This window comes from Barbatula barbatula (assembly GCF_947034865.1).
Source record: "Barbatula barbatula genome assembly, chromosome: 8".
NCBI classification, from domain to species: domain Eukaryota; kingdom Metazoa; phylum Chordata; class Actinopteri; order Cypriniformes; family Nemacheilidae; genus Barbatula; species Barbatula barbatula.
This window is the reverse complement of record NC_136771.1, coordinates 15286646-15305571: the sequence shown is the minus strand read 5'-3', so window position 1 is coordinate 15305571 and position 18926 is coordinate 15286646. Positions and strand designations below refer to the sequence as shown.

The 18926-nt window shown below is 50.2% G+C and overlaps 1 long non-coding RNA gene across 1 annotated transcript; it reads right to left on the bottom strand.

Moving 5' to 3' along the window:
* Positions 1 to 5010: 5010 nt before the first annotated feature.
* On the bottom strand, positions 5011 to 9575 carry LOC306898114. The gene is made up of 6 exons (XR_013787083.1): positions 9439 to 9575; positions 9273 to 9366; positions 8988 to 9093; positions 8442 to 8622; positions 8227 to 8352; positions 5011 to 8162 (listed from the first exon to the last, which is right to left on the bottom strand). It is a non-coding gene; the product is annotated as an uncharacterized lncRNA (long non-coding RNA).
* Positions 9576 to 18926: the final 9351 nt, after the last annotated feature.

Genomic DNA, 18926 nt, shown 5'->3' with positions numbered 1-18926 from the left:
CTTTTATCATATTACCGTTTTCAGACAGTAGGGAACGCTCATATACAATGTTTGTTTGAGCACGTACCATTTTTCTGGAAAGCCCCAACACTGAATTCAGGAAGCAAACTGAATCATCAGGTAATGTGTCGAATCGAATCATTTTCAAACATTTCCATGCACTATAAATAGAATAGGATTTCACAAAACAGAAATCGCTTCACAAAAGTTTATTACCCACATGTGCAAGCATAATGTTTATTGTTTTTACCAATAATTGAGAAAGTTACAGTGCTGATTCAAATTCCTTTAAATCAAGTTATTGTAACATGAGTGGAATAAAACGTAACAGTACATAGGCTACATAGTACCAAATACTGCCCGCTCTCTGTAATGCACAGTGGGGACCAAATAATATACTGTATAATATCCATTTGTATGATGTGCACAGATCGTGATGAGACGGAATTAATTTCTGGACAGCAGAATAGTTGAATAGCTATGTCACAGGAAAAGTGGCAGAACAATGCTGTATTCTCCTCACTGAAAAATAAATATTAGGCAGTCAGGCAAGAGTTATCCTCAACTCTAGATGGTAACCATATTGAAATAGTTGGCTCCTATAAATATTTAGGTATATGGATGGATGAGAAATTGGCTTTTAATGTCCAAATAGATTTTTTTACCATGCAGCATTACCTTTTGTTTGTGGTGCAAATTCACGCTCTCATCATTGTATATTATATGAATCTGTTTCATGTTCCTCTTTAAATTTTAGGAGGAATGTTCATATATATATTTATTTATTTCTTAGAAACTTCTGGGCAAATTACCCTCTTATTTTTCTAATCTTTTAACATTGTACACAAATAGTTATTGCACCAGATCTCAATCGTATTTACACTTAAAATTTCCAAAAGTGTCCTCAGAATTTGGTAAATGTGCTTTTTCATTCTATGCCCCTTCCAACATGACATTGAGCCTATATAAAAGAAAAGTTTCAGAAAGAAATTATTAATTTAGTAAGCGAAGAAGAACTTGACTTGTCTGCATAAAGCCAAGTCCTGAACACACTTAAATGCAGACTGAGCCAAAAATTAATCACTCCACATCAGTCCCTTGTACACAAAGGTACAGCCATTTTGGACCAGAAAAAGATGCTTCTAAAACTGTTCCAAAAACGAGGGAAACAAAATAATATACAATGACATTTGTAGACTACTCCTGACTCTGCACAAGTCATTGGTGTTGGGTTACGAGTTTTTGGCTCAAAGTTGAATATAAGGGTCACACCAAATGTGCTTTATGCAGACCAATTGTTCCACACTGACTCTACGAACAATGTATTTTTAAACTATGCATTACTAGACCCATCCCAAACTGCTACTTTAAAATTAGAAGCACACAGTTCCCTAGAATATTATTATATGCTTTGAGATTTGTTGTCACGGAAATGACTAAGCTTCATTGGAGCTTCCCGTGGGCTCACCACGTGCGGGAGGGACCATAGGGGGTCGGTGCAGAGTGAATCGGGCGGCAGTCGGAGGAGAGTGCCTCGACAGCCCGATCCCTGGATACGGAAGCTAGCTCTAGGGACGTGGAACGTCACCTCGCTGGCGGGGAAGGAGCCTGAGATGGTGCGTGAAGTTGAGAGGTTCCGACTAGAGATAGTCGGGATCACCTCTACGCATGGCTTGGGCTCTGGAACCACACTCCTCGAGAGAGGATGGACACTTCACCACTCTGGAGTTGCCCATGGTGAGAGGTGGCGGGCTGGTGTGGGTTTGCTTATAGCCCCCCAGCTCTCCCGCCATGTGTTGGAGTTTACCCCGGTGAACGAGAGGGTCGTCTCCCTGCGCCTACGGGTCGGGGTTAGGTCTCTCACTGTTGTTTGTGCCTACGGGCCGAACGGCAGTGCAGAGTACCCGACCTTCTTGGAGTCCCTGGGAGGGGTGCTGGAAAGTGCTCCGACTGGGGACTCCGTCGTCCTACTGGGGGACTTCAACGTCCATGTGGGCAACGACAGTGACACCTGGAGGGGCGTGACTGGGAGGAAACGGCCCCCCTGATCTGAACCCGTGCGGTGTTCAGTTATTGGACTTCTGTGCTAGTCACAGTTTGTCTATAACGAACACCATGTTCAAGCATAAGGGTGTCCATCAGTACACATGGCACCAGGACACCCTAGGCCGCAGGTCGATGATCGACTTTGTAGTCGTTTCATCTGACCTGCGACCGTATGTTTTGGACACTCGGGTTAAGAGAGGGGCGGAGCTGTCAACTGATCACCACCTGGTGGTGAGTTGGATCCGATGGCGAGAGAGGAAGCTGGACAGACTCGGCAGACCCAAACGTACTGTAAGGGTCTGCTGGGAACGCCTGGCCGAGTCTCCTGTCAGAGAGATCTTTAACTCCCACCTCCGGCAGAGCTTCAACCAGATCCCGAGGGAGGCTGGAGACATTGAGTCCGAGTGGACCATGTTCTCCACCTCCATTGTCGAAGCGGCCGCTCGGAGCTGTGGCCGTAAGGTCTCCGGTGCCTGTCGAGGCGGGAATCCCCGAACCCGGTGGTGGACACCGGAAGTAAGGGAAACCGTCAAGCTGAAGAAGGAGTCCTATCGGGCCTGGTTGGCTTGTGGGACTCCTGAGGCAGCTGACGGGTACCGGCAGGCCAAGCGGACTGCTGCCCGGGTGGTTGTGGAGGCAAAAACTCGGGCCTGGGAGGAGTTTGGTGAGGCCATGGAGAAGGACTATCGACTGGCCTCGAAGAGATTCTGGCAAACCGTCCGGCACCTCAGGAGAGGGAAACAGTGCCCTACCAACGCTGTTTACAGTGGAGGTGGGAGGCTATTGACCTCAACTGGGGATGTCGTCGGAAGGTGGAAGGAGTACTTCGAGGATCTCCTCAATCCCACCGTCACGTCCTCCATTGAGGAAGCAGAGGCTGAGGGCTCAGAGGTGGACTCGTCCATCAACCAAGCCGAAGTCCCTGAGGTAGTCAAGAAACTCCTCAGTGGCAAGGCACCGGGGGTGGATGAGATTCGCCCTGAGTACCTCAAGTCTCTGGATGTTGTGGGGTTGTCTTGGCTGACACGCCTCTGCAGCATCGCGTGGCGGTCGGGGACAGTGCCTCTGGGATGGCAGACCGGGGTGGTGGTCCCTCTTTTTAAGAAGGGGGACCGGAGGGTGTGTTCCAACTACAGGGGGATCACACTTCTCAGCCTTCCCGGGAAAGTCTATGCCAGGGTACTGGAGAGGAGAATACGGCCGATAGTAGAACCTCGGATTCAGGAGGAACAGCGTGGTTTTCGTCCAGGCCGTGGAACGCTGGACCAGCTCTACACCCTCTACAGGGTGCTGGAGGGTTCATGGGAGTTTGCTCAACCAATCCACATGTGTTTTGTGGATTTGGAGAAGGCATTCGACTGTGTCCCTCGTGGCATCCTGTGGAGGGTGCTTCGGGAGTATGGGGTCTGTGGTCCTTTACTAAGGGCTGTCAGGTCTCTGTACGACCGAAGCAGGAGCTTGGTTCGCATTGCCGGCAGTAAGTCGGACTTGTTCCCAGTGAATGTCGGACTACGGCAGGGCTGCCCTTTGTCACCGGTTCTGTTCATAATTTTTATGGACAGAATTTCTAGGCGCAGCCAGGGGCCGTAGGGTGTCAGGTTTGGGGACCACACGATCTCGTCTCTGCCAATTGCGGATGATGTTGTCGTGTTGGCCCCTTCAAACCAGGACCTTCAGCATGCACTGGGACGGTTTACAGCAGAGTGTGAAGCGGCTGGCATGAAAATCAGTACCTCCAAATCCGAGGCCATGGTCCTCAGTCGGAATAGGGTGGCTTGTCCACTTCAGGTTGGTGGAGAGTTCCTTCCTCAAGTGGAGGAGTTTAAGTATCTCGGGGTCTTGTTCACGAGTGAGGGAAGGATGGAACGGGAGATTGACAGACGGATCGGTGCAGCTTCTGCAGTAATGCGGTCGATGTACCGGTTCGTCGTGGTGAAGAAAGAGCTGAGCCGCAAGGCGAAGCTCTCAATTTACCGGTCAATCTACGTTCCTACTCTCACCTATGGTCATGAGCTTTGGGTCATGACCGAAAGGACAAGATCCCGGATACAGGCGGCTGAAATGAGCTTCCTCCGCAGGGTGGCTGGGCGATCCCTTAGAGATAGGGTGAGAAGCTCGGTCACCCGGGAGGAGCTCGGAGTAGAGCCGCTGCTCCTCCACATCGAGAGGGGTCAGCTGAGGTGGCTTGGGCATCTGTTACGGATGCCTACTGGACGCCTTCCCCGGAAGGTGTTCAGGGCCCGTCCGACCGGGAGGAGACCCCGGGGAAGACCTAGGACATGCTGGTGGGACTATGTCTCCCGGCTGGCCTGGGAACGCCTCGGTGTCCCCCCGGAAGAGCTAGAGGAAGTGTCTAGGGTGAGGGATGTCTGGGCATCTCTGCTTAGACTGCTGCCCCCGCGACCCGGCCCCGGATAAGCGGTAGAAAATGGATGGATGGAAATGACTAAAGCAGACAAACCTGTTCATGAAAAGGGGGTGTCCTAATACTTTTGTGTATGTAAACTATGAGTGTGTGCTTCTATACGTGATTTACGAGGATACAAAGCTGTGTAATGACATGTGTATAACAACGTAAACATGGTTTCTGTGTCCTCGTAAACTTCATTGCTTAAATAACATTCTAAATTATAATTTCTTTTAAAAGAAAGATTTTCTGTGATGTTTAGGTGTACACAGCAAAAACAGCAGTGTACATTTTACTCAAATTGAGTCAAATTCAACACTCAAAAAATGTACATATGACTCCCTCCGATTTGGAGTTAAAATAACACTTTTGACAGTGTTAAATATGTACATTACTCTCAAAATAGATTTGTACACCGAAAGAGTTTATTTGTACACCCAACAGAAGTGTATGTATATCCTGCCACAGTGTTATCTTTTCCCACAAGTGTTAAAATGTACACCCTTGTAAGATTAAATAGACACCAGCAATGTGTTAATATGAATGACAACATATGAATTATACATTTTAATTAATTAAAATGTATGTAAAATGTGTGTACTAATATATACACAATGATGAAACAAACATACATAGAAATGTTTTTTTTGTTCCTGATATATGAATTTTTTTGAAAGTTTGTTTTAAAGAACATGGATCATTTCAGAAATCCAAGACATTTTTCCATTCAAAACATTTGAAAGCATAACTTCTCTGTTTTCTGACACATCAGAAAGAAGTGCAAGAATCAGTAAAGACACACAGTATATATATAAGATTGCAATATAGGCCTACATCAATGCAAAATAGAATTCACATGTTGGTAATGCTAAGTTCTTTTGTAAAAACATTCTTAAGCATTCTTTTTAAACATCGCATGCGAGACCATACCATTATAAAATGAACAATACTTTTTTTAACATGTTAAACAAGACATGTCAATTCAATTGGGTTGAATTTGTGATTGCATTTTACATTCTTACATAGTTCAAGACTAAACATCTTCATGAACAAAACAATGAATTGGAACAATATACAAATGCGGTTCGTCAAACCCATATGATGCTTGTATATCAAATTGTCTGAAAAATAGAATATCCTCTACTCTTAACAGACCGAAAACATTATGTTCTCTAACATGGTAAACATGAAGATGCTCAACAAAACCAACCGTTTCGAAGTCCTTAGTTACTAAAATATTTTCGTCATCTATTAGAACAATATCAATAATTTTACTAAAAATCGGTAGGTCCTTCTCCATTTTAGTGCAAACCAGTAAATCAATATGATATTCAGTTCCAGAATGTCTTAACCATGAAGTTACTGTGATGTCACGATTCGAATTTGGATACTTTTCAAGAAAAATGCCCCTGTATGGTACATCATTGACTTCTAAAGTTTTTAGGGGCCCATATTCAACATTTCTAAAGGGCAAAGTTTCCCAGTGATACGCAATTGCATACTGATGTTTTAACGCGAGAGACTTTGTGATGTTTTTGAAATTTTTTACACTGTTTTTAAAAAACTTGTGTTTTGCCTCGAATCGCATGGTCCATACATGGATTAATGGACCAATTTTGCGTATGCAATGTGGATAATGTAACATGTAATGGTGTTTTGGAATCAAATTCCTCTGTGGATATAACTCTTTAAAAAGACTATGATGTTCCACAATAAGGTGTTTTAAGAAGTAGGTCATACCTTCTTTGATTACAGGAGAAAACACTATGTTTATAATCTACAATAACAGAAGTAGTAAGTGCCAGTACTTATTTCCCTCACAAACAATGTCTCCTGAATGGCATTCAGTCCAATTCCATTCCCTGCCTGATCCAGATTTAATCTAGTAGGCCGATTTTTCCTTTCCAAATAGCCATAATTAAATGAAAATTCGGTTACATATGTCTTGTCTGGATATAATTCCAGACAGATACTCAAGAAGTAATTTTATTTCATACTGTCCAACGCCCTCAAGTATGTCGTGCATTATATCTGGTGAGTAATTGTCACATATATGAAAATATTTCAAGTCATTGAGCAGACATGTACGTTTAACACTAAAAGACGAAGAAATGGAAGGGTCTGCTAACAAATCTGCATAGTGCTGTTCCTGTAAACCTTTGTTTCATAATACAACATTAGTGCCCTCTTCACTGAAAACTGACTGTGATGTTTTCTTGTCTACTAGACAGAACCGACAGAAGTAATGGGCACTGAAAGATTCCATGAACCCAAGAAGTGTATGCATCCCTAAATTATCACCTGTAACCTGGGCAACTGTGCCAAACAAGGGCTCTTTCGAGAAAGGAACTTGAATTCCTGAACTTTCAAGGACTTTTAAATCTTTAACAAGGGGCAGTAAAATGGCATCAAATCCATAATTCTTAACATCGTGTGCATGAAATAATGACAGTAAATGAATATTCATTAAACTTGAATTGAGTTTTGGTGGGATGGCTCTGATTTTGTGGATACCTTGCTTGGAGCCCAGGGGATTCAAATTCGTCATAAAATAACTGTATTTGAAGAGAATTTGGTTGTTTACTGAACAGTGGGTGGTTTTTATAATAATTTCCGTCACAAAAATCCTTATAGACACTGTTACTCTTACTTGGATTTGACATGTTTATGTATCTCAGAATTCCTAAAAATAAACTGCAAGGTATCCAGCAAGGGAATGTAAATGAATTTGTCAGTTACAGGGGTTTGATCATACGTCCGTGTCACCCGATTTAATCTGCTATCAAATCTTACACCTAATTGGATCTCTGTAGGGTCAAGAACAGCCCATTTCTCTTTTAAATATTTTTTCCATTTGGTTTCTGTACTTAGTTTTGAGAATGGATTATCAAGATTATCAAAACAGTGCTCTATTTTAGATGATGTTGCAAAATCATCAGCTGGAAGTAGATTCATCACCTCACTTTTGATATTTGAATGAATTTCATGTACCAGTTCTTCCATATCCGATACTACAGATGTTACAACACTGGTTGCTACTCCACTGTTTTGCAATCTAGCGATAATGGATGCACACATTTCTTGAGTTTCAGTACCTCTTCTTTTATCATTGGATGATGTCTCTGGTATTTCAACATCATTATTTAAATCCGACATCATCTCAACCTGTTCATTATCTTCGTCAGTTTGATTTTCAGTCTCAGTTTGGTCTAGATAGTCATTTCCATGAACACTAGTTAGGTGTTTTCGAAATCCAGCATAAGTCATGAAGCTGCGTTTACAATTTTTCTGTGCACATTTCAGGTTCAATTTTTTCCCAGGATAGTAAGCATGAATAAGTTTTAGATGACAAACAAGGTCATTGATTTTAGAATGTGCCAGTTTGCAAACAAAGCAGCGAAACATTTTAATCTAGTTTAACTAGTTCAAAAGTTTAGCGCGTAGGTCCTTAACCCTAGGGGTTTCACGAACTATACCAAGATCTATCTTGTAGATAGTTGTCTGGATGAATGTATACATTGCACCTAAGCAGTGAGGATAAGACACGCTAAAGACAAAGTATGCTTTAAAAAGTTCATCAAAGGCAGAAAGTGAAGACTTTGCCTGACATGGAAGCAGTTTTCCATCCATCACGATGTAAAAATCATGGATGACGCTCTTCGCTGAGCCAACTGCAAGGAGATGTGGTTGAAGCCCTTCAGTCTTAAGCCTAAATAAAAAAATTATATAAGAAAACATATAACCCAATATATAACCTATGTTTCCATGCAAACCTTGTGAAACTGCACAATATGGTCCATTGCCTCTCTGATGCTTATCTTGGTAGATTTATTCCTACCACCAGCTGAAGGAGGCAAAAGATAGGCCAGGAGTAAAATAGAGGACGTCACTGTCCCATCCTGCAAAAAATAAAACATGTGGATTAACAGAAATTAGTTTATTGTGAGTAGCAGACAAACATAAACACCATCTTTACAGAAAACCTTACCTTGCCAATCGGAATCCTCGTCTTGTCTGTTACCCTGGGCATCTGACAGCAGGCTGTTCAGATGCAAGGTCGAAGTAAGCGTTCTTGCTTCTGCAATGATTTTGGGCTTTAGACTATCCCATTGTTCAAGAAGCCTGGAGGCTGTTTCGGTTCCAAATTGGATGTCAAAATCTTGAAGTATCTGCAACAAATATCAATTAACATTACTAAACAATACAGATCCTAGACACCACAGTTTTTCACATGAGCTTAATTTTCTCTTCTCGTTGTACTCATCAACTGTATTTTACCAATCCCTTAGTGTTGAGAAATCTGGTAAAAACTGAAAGGACTGTATTGGACTTCGCTGAATCATGAATAAGGAGCTGTCTGTGCTTGAATGTTGCTTTCATTTTGTCAAGAATCAGGTCATTTTGTGCACAATGATTCATGATATTGCTTCTTTGCATTGGTCACCCGCCAACTGCAGTTCCAAATGGTTGCAAGTTTCTCTATGAGCTGTTGGTCCTCCACTGCCCTCAATGTCTGATGTTCCACTTGACCTACCATCCTTCCTACTGTGGTGTCCGGCGTGGTGTTTGCTTTGCCGCGAAACTGTTTTGAGTCGCCAAGATATGTATCCTTGGTTGCTCTTAGGATCATAAAAATGCTCCTTTATATAAAAACAAACAAAATAGTTTTGAAGATCAAATAAAAAAATTCTTAGTCTTAACTTGTTTTAGGCATGATTCAGAAAGTGAGAAGAGTTGCTTAGCCATAATAAAATCCTTCAGCATTTTATTAAAAATTTTCTTCTAGTAGGTATTTATGACAATGAATACAAGTACTTACATATCCAGTTCTTGAGTATGGATCCTAAAGTGATGGGAACAGTGTTACAATTCCCAAAGCACAACGAGTCTTTGTTTCTTTAGAAGGGACATGGCTTTGAAAGGAACAATAACAATATTCAAATATGTATTGATCTTCTAACTATGATTTACGAAACTGTGCTTACCCTTCTTTGTCAGTAATGTGCGCAACAACAATGTTGACCAAGTGTCGCCTGGTTGAGTCTGTGAGTTCCCTTTCTGTCGGTCTCTCGACGTTGTGTCGAAGCCGACAGATGGGGTTCGCCCTTGAGAACCAATCATCTCTGACTATTTTGAAAAGGCCAATGAAATTGGCGAATGAAATTTGCATGCCGGGCTCCACCCCCGGATATCCGGGTATAAAAGGGGAGCCGGCGTGCTCATTCATTCACCTTTTGTTCTTCGGAGCCTTCGCATCTGATGACATTCTTCGAATTGCCGATTTCTACGACGCGGTGCAGCGGAGATTCCCCTGGGCGTCCTGGCAGTATTTTTCTAAAAGAGCAATTTCATCAGCGTGGCATTGCCTGCTGATCTCTTGGGTGCAGTAGACTCATCGAGGACGGGGACGGACACGGTGGTTGCCACAAGTGTTCGGGGGTCCGACCACTGTGGCAGCCTCGTGGATTCGTCCTGCCCGCACTGCGCGCGGATGGCTAGTCAGACGTTGCGTCACTGCGCGCGGATGGCTATCCAGACGTTGCGTCACTGCGCGCGGATGTCTAGGCAGACGTTGCGTCACTGCGCGCGGATGTCTAGGCAGACGTTGCGTCACTGCGGGCGGATGGCTATTCAGACGTTGCGTCACGGTGGCTATGTTCTGTCAAGAGGAAGCCACCACCTCGTTTGCTTCCCGTTCTGTGACCGCAGCGGCTACGGACCTGCCGTCAGCGGCGGCGAGCAGCGAGGGTGATGTGGGGACTATCGTGAGCGTTAATCCGTCAGCCGCGGCTCGCGGACCGCTCGCGCCCCGTCTCGCTTGTTTAGCAGTTCCCCAAGGATGGTCCTAAGCCTTCTTATTCATCAGCCATGCGCTCGGACACGAGCCATGGAGATGAGGTGTCTCTTGCAACATCGGAGCGCGACCTGCTGGCATCAGACTCTGGCGATTCCCTGAAGCTCCCTCCCTCGGGAGGTCGAGCACAGGTGAGAGCAGACGTCAAGATGTCAGCCATGCTCGCTCGGACCGCCGTGAGCGCCGGTTTGCGGTGCGCCGCAGCCCTGGTGCTCGCGGCTGGGTACTTCGCACATTGGGCCCGGGCGCGACTCCAAGCCGTGCCCGGCTCAAGTGCCAAGTTTTACCGAGCTGCATAAGGAGTTCAGTAAGACCTGGAGCGTCGCCTTCGGCGCGCTTTTCGTCTAGCTGGCTCTATCGCCCTCTCTTCCCTCGGGGCGGGGAGGCGGCTAGGGACTATGTCAATGCACCCTGGGTGGAGCATGCAGTCGCGGGTATCCGCAGACGGTGGCCACCTGGGAGGCTTGACCTAGACTCACCGTCCACGGCATGTAAGGTCTCGACATCCCTGGTGTTGAGGCTGGCAGTGCCGTGGGCCAAGCTGCCTCCACTCTTACGCCATGGCCACCCTGCAGGCCAGGGCGCTAAAGAGAGACCCACCGGGTAAGACCGACCCAAGTAGTGCTGCCGCCGACTGGCCCTCCGGGGACCGCGGTGGCAGCACAGGCTGGGTCGGACGATGTCCACATCAGTGGCCCGGAAAAATGCCTCGGACCCAATCTTGCGCAGGGGGACGATGTCGAGAAAGGCCACTTTCCGACTCCCCTCTCGCAAGGTCAGCTGATTGGTGGCGCTGTCAAGGACTGCTCCAGCAGCCTTTTGACAGTGTAGAAACAGACCGGCCTGCTGTGACCCGGCCGCCTTTCGGCCGTCGAGGTCCCGCACGTGGTCTGCCCCCAGCAGCCCTGGCCTTCTCCAGCGTCGACTCCGGTTCTGGTGCCCCCGCAGGTGGCCCCCCGGAGGAAGACGTCGAGAGAAGGACCACCTAGAGAGATTGAACCATCGGGCCCGACCCAGCCTTGGTTGCTGGATGGTCGGACTGGGGCGGTCCCTGCCACGTCCCAAACACCTTCTGGGCCCCTTTGGGGGCCTAGTGCCCGCCTTCTCACAAGGAGAGGTCTCTCTCTGGGTCCCACTTGCAGCCGCTCTCACCCTCTGGAAGATGGTGTTCGGCAACTCGACGTTGCGTCGTGGCGGCACGCAATGACGAGTATAAAGCCCTCAGCCCTCTCGCTTCGACGGTGCGTCGAGCTGCGCCATCGCCTGGCAGGTGATTTAGCGGAGCCGTTCCCCCCCGGGGGGACCAGCACTGCTAGTCATTGAACCAACCCCCGCGGGTTGATGAAGCAGATCGCAGCCCCCCCTGTGAGGTCCCTGGGTGCTTGGTTAGCATTTCAAACCATCACGGTGGCTGGGAGTGTGGTCCGTCTCGGCATTCGATCCAGTTCGCCAGACCTCCGCCGGACCTCGGGCATCCTCTTACCTCAGCAGAGGCAGGGATGTTCCCGTGCTCCAGGCCGGGGCTGCCACCCCTCTGGCGAAGGCGATCGAACCGTCCCCTCGGCCGAGATGTCCAGTGGCTTCTACAGCTGCACTTCATCATCCCCAAAACCAGGGGTCGCTGCATACCTTGAGCAGTACCTTGCAAGGGTGCCGTTCAGGAGGCGCAGAAGCGCCAGGAGTGGTTCATGACAACTGACCGCATACTCTCATGTACAGTTCCCTCGGCACTGTCGAGGGGCTGGCATGTCAGTAACGGGTCAGCCGGGAGAAAGAGGGCAGCTCTCCCTGGCGCGGAGCTCCCCTTTTTCCTGGTAGAGAACTCAACACTGTCTCCATGACGGCGTGATCGCTCACGAGCACGCACAGTCAGTGCTGAGCTGCTTGAACTATCAGGCAGCAGCCAGCGGTCCCCTGAAATCAGTTTCAGAGGCTTCTGGGCATGGTGTCCTCGGGGGTGGCCTGTCCCCCTCGGGTTGGTGCACATGGGACCGCGACAGCACTGACTACAGAGATGAGTTCCCTGGAGAGCGTGGTGCACTGGCAGTAGGCGTATCGTCATTACGCCTGCTGCCGTCGCATCCTAAACCCCCCGCAGGTCCTGAGGCTGGTCGTCGTAACGACAGACGCCTCCCTACGGGGTGCGGTTGCGGTGTGCAACGGGCGCGCAGTGTCGGGTCGGTAGACGGGCCCCCGCCTGCGTTGGCAGATCACTGCCTGAAGTTGCTAGCTGTCCTGCTTGCACTGACAAGGCTCCGGCCTCTCGTGCAGAGCCAGCATACTGGCCCGGACAGCACGACCGGCGTAGCGTACTAAACCCCAGGGTGGCATTCGCTCGCTGCAGTCATCGCAACTCGCCCAAGAACGCCTCCTCCCGTGGAGACAGCTGGTGGCAAAGCCCCTGTATGTCACACGCCCACCGGGTGTCCTGAACCAGACAGCCAAGCGCTCTCTCGTCAGTTGACACCCCGTGGGAAGTGATGACTCCACCCCTGCGGGCTGGCCTGGGTGTGGTTTGCGCGGGCACAGGGCGACCTGTTGCCTCCCTGAACACCACCCAGTACCGCTGGGCATTCCTTGGACGAGGACCCCCTCGACACGGAGGCCCTAGCGCGCAGCCTCCAGTGGAGACAGCAGGTGGAAAAGCCCCGGCAGGTCACACGCCCACCGGGTGTCCTGAACCAGACAGCCAAGCGCTCTCTCGTCAGTTGACGCCTCGTGGGAAGTGACGACTCCACCCCTGGTGGAGACAGCAGGTGGCAAGGCCCCTGCATATCACACGCCCACCGGGTGTCCTGAACCAGACAGCCAAGCGCTCTCTCGTCAGTTGACACCTCGTGGGTAGTGACGACTCCACCACTGCGGCCGGCTTGGGTGTGGTTTGGGCGGGCACAGGTGGACCTGTTGCCTCCCTGAACACCACCCAGTGCCGCTGGGCACTCCCTGGTCGAGGCTCCCACCTCGACACGGAGGCCCTAGCGCGCAGCTGGCCGCGGGACAAGCGAACTACGTTTCCCCCAGTGAGCTTCATTGCGCAGGTCCTGTGCAAGGTCTGGGTAGGGATTATCAAGTGCTGCTAGTTGCGCCTTACGGGCCCAACTACACTTGGTCCTCGGAGCTAATACTCCTGACGACAACTCCCCCTGGCCAAATCCCCTGGCGAAGGGCCTACTCGCAGGGGATGGACACGTTGTGGCATTCGAGCCGGACCTCTGGGTCTGGCTCCTGGATGGGACGAGGAGTTCCTGGATGACTTACCCCCCTCAGTGGTGGAGACTGTCACTCAGGCAAGGGCCATGCCCACAAGGCTGGATGCCTTTAAGTGGCGCCCCTTCTCGTCCTGGTGCTCTTCTCGAGGAGAAGACCCGCGGAATTGCTCGCTCAGGAACGTGCTGTCCTATTGCAGGAGAGGCTGGGGAGTAATCTCCCCTTCCACATTGGAACGTGGGTACCCGCTGTCGCGGTTATCACGTACCAGTTGCTGGTGAGCCTCTGGGGCGGCATGACCTGATTATTAGGTTCCTCTAGGGCGCGAGGGGCTAAGGCCTCGTCCGCGCCCCGTACCCTCTTGGGACCTTAAGGTGGACCTTTGGGTCCCCTTTTTTCGGGCCCTGCCGAGAGCCCCTTCCTCGTTCTGCGAGGGGGGTTGGCTCTCCTGCTGGGGCTCGAGTCCATCCAGAGGGTGAGGCACCTGCAAGCATTCCGTGTCCACCGATTGCCAAAATTCAGGCCCGGTGACTCTCACGTGATCCTGAGACCCCGGCCGACTTACGTGCCCAAAGTTCCGCCGCCCCCCTTTGGGACTAGGTGGTGAACTTGCAGGCGCTCCCACACCGGGAGAAAGACCCAACCTGTACGTGGGGTGTCCAGTAAGCGCATTGCGCCTCTACTCGAACCACACGGAGGGCTGCAAGGCCCTGAGCAGCTCTTGTCTGTTATGGAGGTCAGCAACGGGAGTGCTGTCTCCGAGGAGAGTTGTCGCGCTGGGTCGCACACGCCGTCACTATGCCGTGCCGATCCTAGCCCGTGCCCATTTGAGTGACGGTACACTCCGCTCGGGGTGTGACCTCCTCGTGGGCATCGGCTTAGTGCGCCTCTCTGGCAGACATCTGTAGAGTTGCGGGTTGGGCTACGCTATACCTCGCAGAGGCTTGCAACCTCCGTGGGGAGTCGGCAGCTCGAGTCTTGCCAACAGGTGAGACCAGCATTCGTGGGGCGTACGCCTGCGCATAGCGCCATTCCCCTTCTTAGGTGGATCAGTGCGCTATGGGCTGCCTCCCTTCTTTCCCCAAGGGTGAAGAATAGGCAGTCCGTCCATCCATCAATAGCACTCAGGGCGGCGGGCTCGGCGGAGCAGCCCTGCCGTCTATGGCCGGGTATTACATATAGCTCTAACCGGACCTAGTGCCCCACACGTAGTAACCCCCCACTAGGGTGGTTCCGTCTGAGATGTCGTCATGAGATGGTTCCCCGCGTGGCAACCCATGACCTCCCCCAGGTGGACATCCACCTTGCGGCATTCCGCACATACCTCCCATGAGTTCTTCCCTATTTGGTGAGACCATGTTGGTGTCTCCACTGTATTCCCCCTTAGGGTGGGAAGTGGTCTCCGTAGCGCACGTCCACATTGAGGGAACAGCGCTTACCCAGTGGTCCTACGACTGGGTGGCCCTCGCCAATGGGGCTGTCTGAGTTGGCAGAGGGCAGGGGCTACTCATCTTTGCCAAAAGCTCTGGGAGAGCTGCCCACTGGAAGGTTACAATTTCGCGAGAGCGCTTACGTCTGACTCGCCTAGGCCAGTCAACGTCGCTTCGCTGGAGATTGTGACGCGGCTAGTGCCGTGGCGTTTTCAATAGGAACCCCATCTGTCGGCTTCGACACAACGTCGAGAGACCGACAGAAAGGGAACGTCTCGGTTACGTATGTAACCTCTGTTCCCTGATGGAGGGAACAAGACGTTGTGTCCTTCTTGCCACAACAATAGCCGTCCGCTGCAGCAGTCACGAGATGCTCTCAGGCTCCTCAGCACAAAAGGTGAATGAATGAGCACGCCGGCTCCCGTTTTATACCCGGATATCCGGGGGCGGAGCCCGGCATGCAAATTTCATTCGCCAATTTCATTGGCCTTTTCAAAATAGTCAGAGATGATTGGTTCTCAAGGGCGAACCCCATCTGTCGGCTTCGACACAACGTCTTGTTCCCTCCATCAGGGAACAGAGGTTACATACGTAACCGAGACGTTTTCCATGATCTCTATATTCAGCCAAAATGGCAGGTCCTCCTGCCTTTTCCTCTAAAATGTCTCTAACAAACTATAATGACAAACATTGTGTTCTGCAATGTTCATAGGATAACAAAGTCAATAACTGCTATACAATCCATCTAGTAAATTTTCTCCTGTTTTGCCTCAAAAACTCCACCAAAACAAGGTCTCTTGGAGCTTGGTACAGCACTGTCATCAGTCTCAGACTACACTGAAAGAGTGTCAGTTTGTGAGCTACAGGAAGAATCAAGGACTGCGCATTCTGGAAGCAAAAAAATAGAAACTTTTAACATACAAAAATGTTATCAATTCAATGCTACGTATTTTCCATTATTATAAGTTTTTATTTGGACTGCTTCATGGAAAAAGTGATTTCCTTAAAACCATTTGCATGTTCGTATATCACAGACACCTGCCTGAATCTTTGTCAACAACTCTCCATAGGATATCATGTGATCTCTCCTCCAGCAAGTCAGTGAATACATCTTCATCCACCTCCACACCAGTGTCGTCTTGTAATATAAGATCTTTGTCACTGATTGAAAATTTCTTCTTAACTATGGTTAAAAGGAGACAGAGATGTTTCAAAACTCACAGCAACTGATAGCACGCAAACAGCATCAATAACCAAGAGTATAAAAATTAAATTTACTTTAAATCACATACCTTGAGTGAGTCATTAAACTGGTGTAATCTGCTCCATCTACTTTTATTAGTTTCTTCTTTCCTCCGTATAGAACAGTGAACAGCATTGTTACTAGTGAAAACAAAAAAAAAACATTAATTTAACAAAGACCTTGATATGTTTTAGGTTTAAATCAACGGGGTAAGTATGATTTTGACATTGTTGGGGACATAAAAGTGGTCTGTAGAGCCACATTGTCACTAAAGTTTAGCGCTGTTTACTTTACTAATTTAAACAATATAAAAATGTAACAATGCTTAAAATAGTTTGAAACGTCTCGGTTACGTATGTAACCTCCGTTCCCTGATGGAGGGAACGAGACGTTGTGTCGACAGAATGGGGTTTGACTTGAGAACCTACCTTCTCTGACTGACTTGAACAGGCCAATGAAAATTGGCGAATGAAATTTGCATGCCGGACTCCGCCCCCGGATATCCGGGTATAAAAGGGAGCCGGCGTGCCGCATTCATTCACCTTTTGTGCTGAGGAGCCTGAGGATCTTGCCCCGACTGCTGCAGCGGGCGGCCAGTGTTGTGGCATGAAGGACACAACGTCTCGTTCCCTCCATCAGGGAACGGAGGTTACATACGTAACCGAGACGTTCCCTTTCTGTCGGTCTCTCGACGTTGTGTCGACAGAATGGGGTTCCTCGGAAAACGCCACAGCGCTGTGCCGCGTCACAATTCCTCGCGAAGCGACGCTGACTGGCCTGGGCGTGTCAGACGTGAGCGCTAAGCATGAATTGCAACCTTCCAGCGGAAGGGAAGGAGTCCAGAGCTTTCAAAAAAGATGGGAGCCCCTTCCACCGGCCGTCACGGACGGCGGCCTAGTTCTCTTAACAGCGAGAAGCCGCCCGGCACCGTAAGGCCACTGGGAAGCGTCATTCCCCCCTGAGGGAACGCGCTACGGAGACCACTTCCTACCGCAGGGAGGAGCTTTAGTGGAGATTCATACACGGTCTCACCGGATAGGGGAGAGCACGTGGGAGACATGCAGACACGAGATGGTGTCGCGAGCAGGTGAAGTACACCTGGGAGAGGTCATGGGCCATCGATTGAGAGCCATTCATGAGAAGACATCAGACGGAACCGCCCTGTGGGGGGGTTACTACGTGTGGAGCACTAGGCCTTGTTTGAGTCACTGCTAGAGCTCAGAAACAGGCCAAGGGAGGCAGGGCTGCTCCGCCGAGCCCGACGCCGAGGAGTGCTTAGTGATGGATGGAATGCCTACTCTTCGCCCACGTGGGGGGAAGAGGGGAGGCTGGATAGCACCACGTCTCACCTATGGAGGAGTGCTATCGCAGGCGTACGCCCACCGGCTGCCGGACTTACCTGGCGGTGCTTCGTAAGACTCTGGCTGATACCGGTTCCACGCGGAGGCTGTAGAACCTCGCGAAGGTGCCGGGCGTAGCCCAACCCGCAGCTCTACATACGTCTGCCAGAGGGGCGCTCTGAGCCAGTGCCCACGAGGAGGCCACACCCCTGGTGGAGTGTGCCCTCACTGCAAGCGGGCACGGGAGATCCTGTGATCGGTAAGCCATTGATGGCGTCCACGATCCAGTGCGCCAACCTCTGTTTGGAGACAGCCCTCCCCTTGTGCTGACCTCCCAAAACAGACAAACAAGCTGCTCAGAGCTCCAGACGCTCTGCGTGCAGTCCAGGCAGAGGCGCAGCGCGCGCACTGGACACAACACGGAAGGGGTTGGGTCTTCCTCCCGAGAAGGGAGCGCCCGCAGGTTCACCACCTGGTCCCGAAAGGGAGTGGTGGGAACTTCGGGCACGTAGCCAGGCCGGGGTCTCAGGATAACGTGAGATTGACCAGGCCCGAACTCTAGGCAATCCGTGGCCACGAAAAATGCATGTAGGTCCCCTACCCTCTTGGCGAGCGCCGCTAGGAGAGCCGTCTTCATCGAGAGATGAGAAAGAGCGGCATCTCTGAGGGGCTCGAAGGGGGGCCTCTGGAGGCCCGCCAGGACCACATTGAGGTCCCAAGAGGGAACGGAGCGCGGACGGGCCGGATTCAGCCTTCTCGCGCCCCTCAGGAACCTAATGACCAGGTCGTGCTGTCCCAGAGACTTCCCACTAACTGGCCTGTGATGAGCGGCAATTGCGGCTACATACACCGTCAGCGTGGAAGGGGAGAGATTGCTCTCGAGTCTCGACTGCAGGAAGGACAGCACGCTCCCGATCGAGCATATCCGTGGGTCCTCTCCACGAGAAGAACACCAGGACGAGAAGAGGCGCCACTTAAAAGCGTATAACCGCCTCGTGGCTGGGGCCCTAGCCTGAACAATGGTCTCTACCACCGCTGGGGGTAGACCACTCAGGATCTCCTCGTCCCGTCCAGGGGCCAGACATGGAGGTTCCAGAGGTCTGGACTCGGATGCCACAACGTGCCCTTCCCCTGAGAAAGGAAGTCCTTCGTCAGGGGAATCGGCCAGGGGGGAGTTGTCGTCAGGAGCATTAGCTCCGAGAACCAAGTCCGGTTGGGCCAGTAAGGCGCAACTAGTAGCACTTGATGCTCCTCTTCCCTGACTTTGCACAAGACGTGTGCAATGAGGCTCACTGGGGGGAAGGCGTACTTCCGCTTGTCCCGCGGCCAGCTGTGCGCCAGGGCATCCGTGCCGAGGGGGCCCTCGGTCAGGGAGTACCAAAGCGGGCAATGGGTGGTG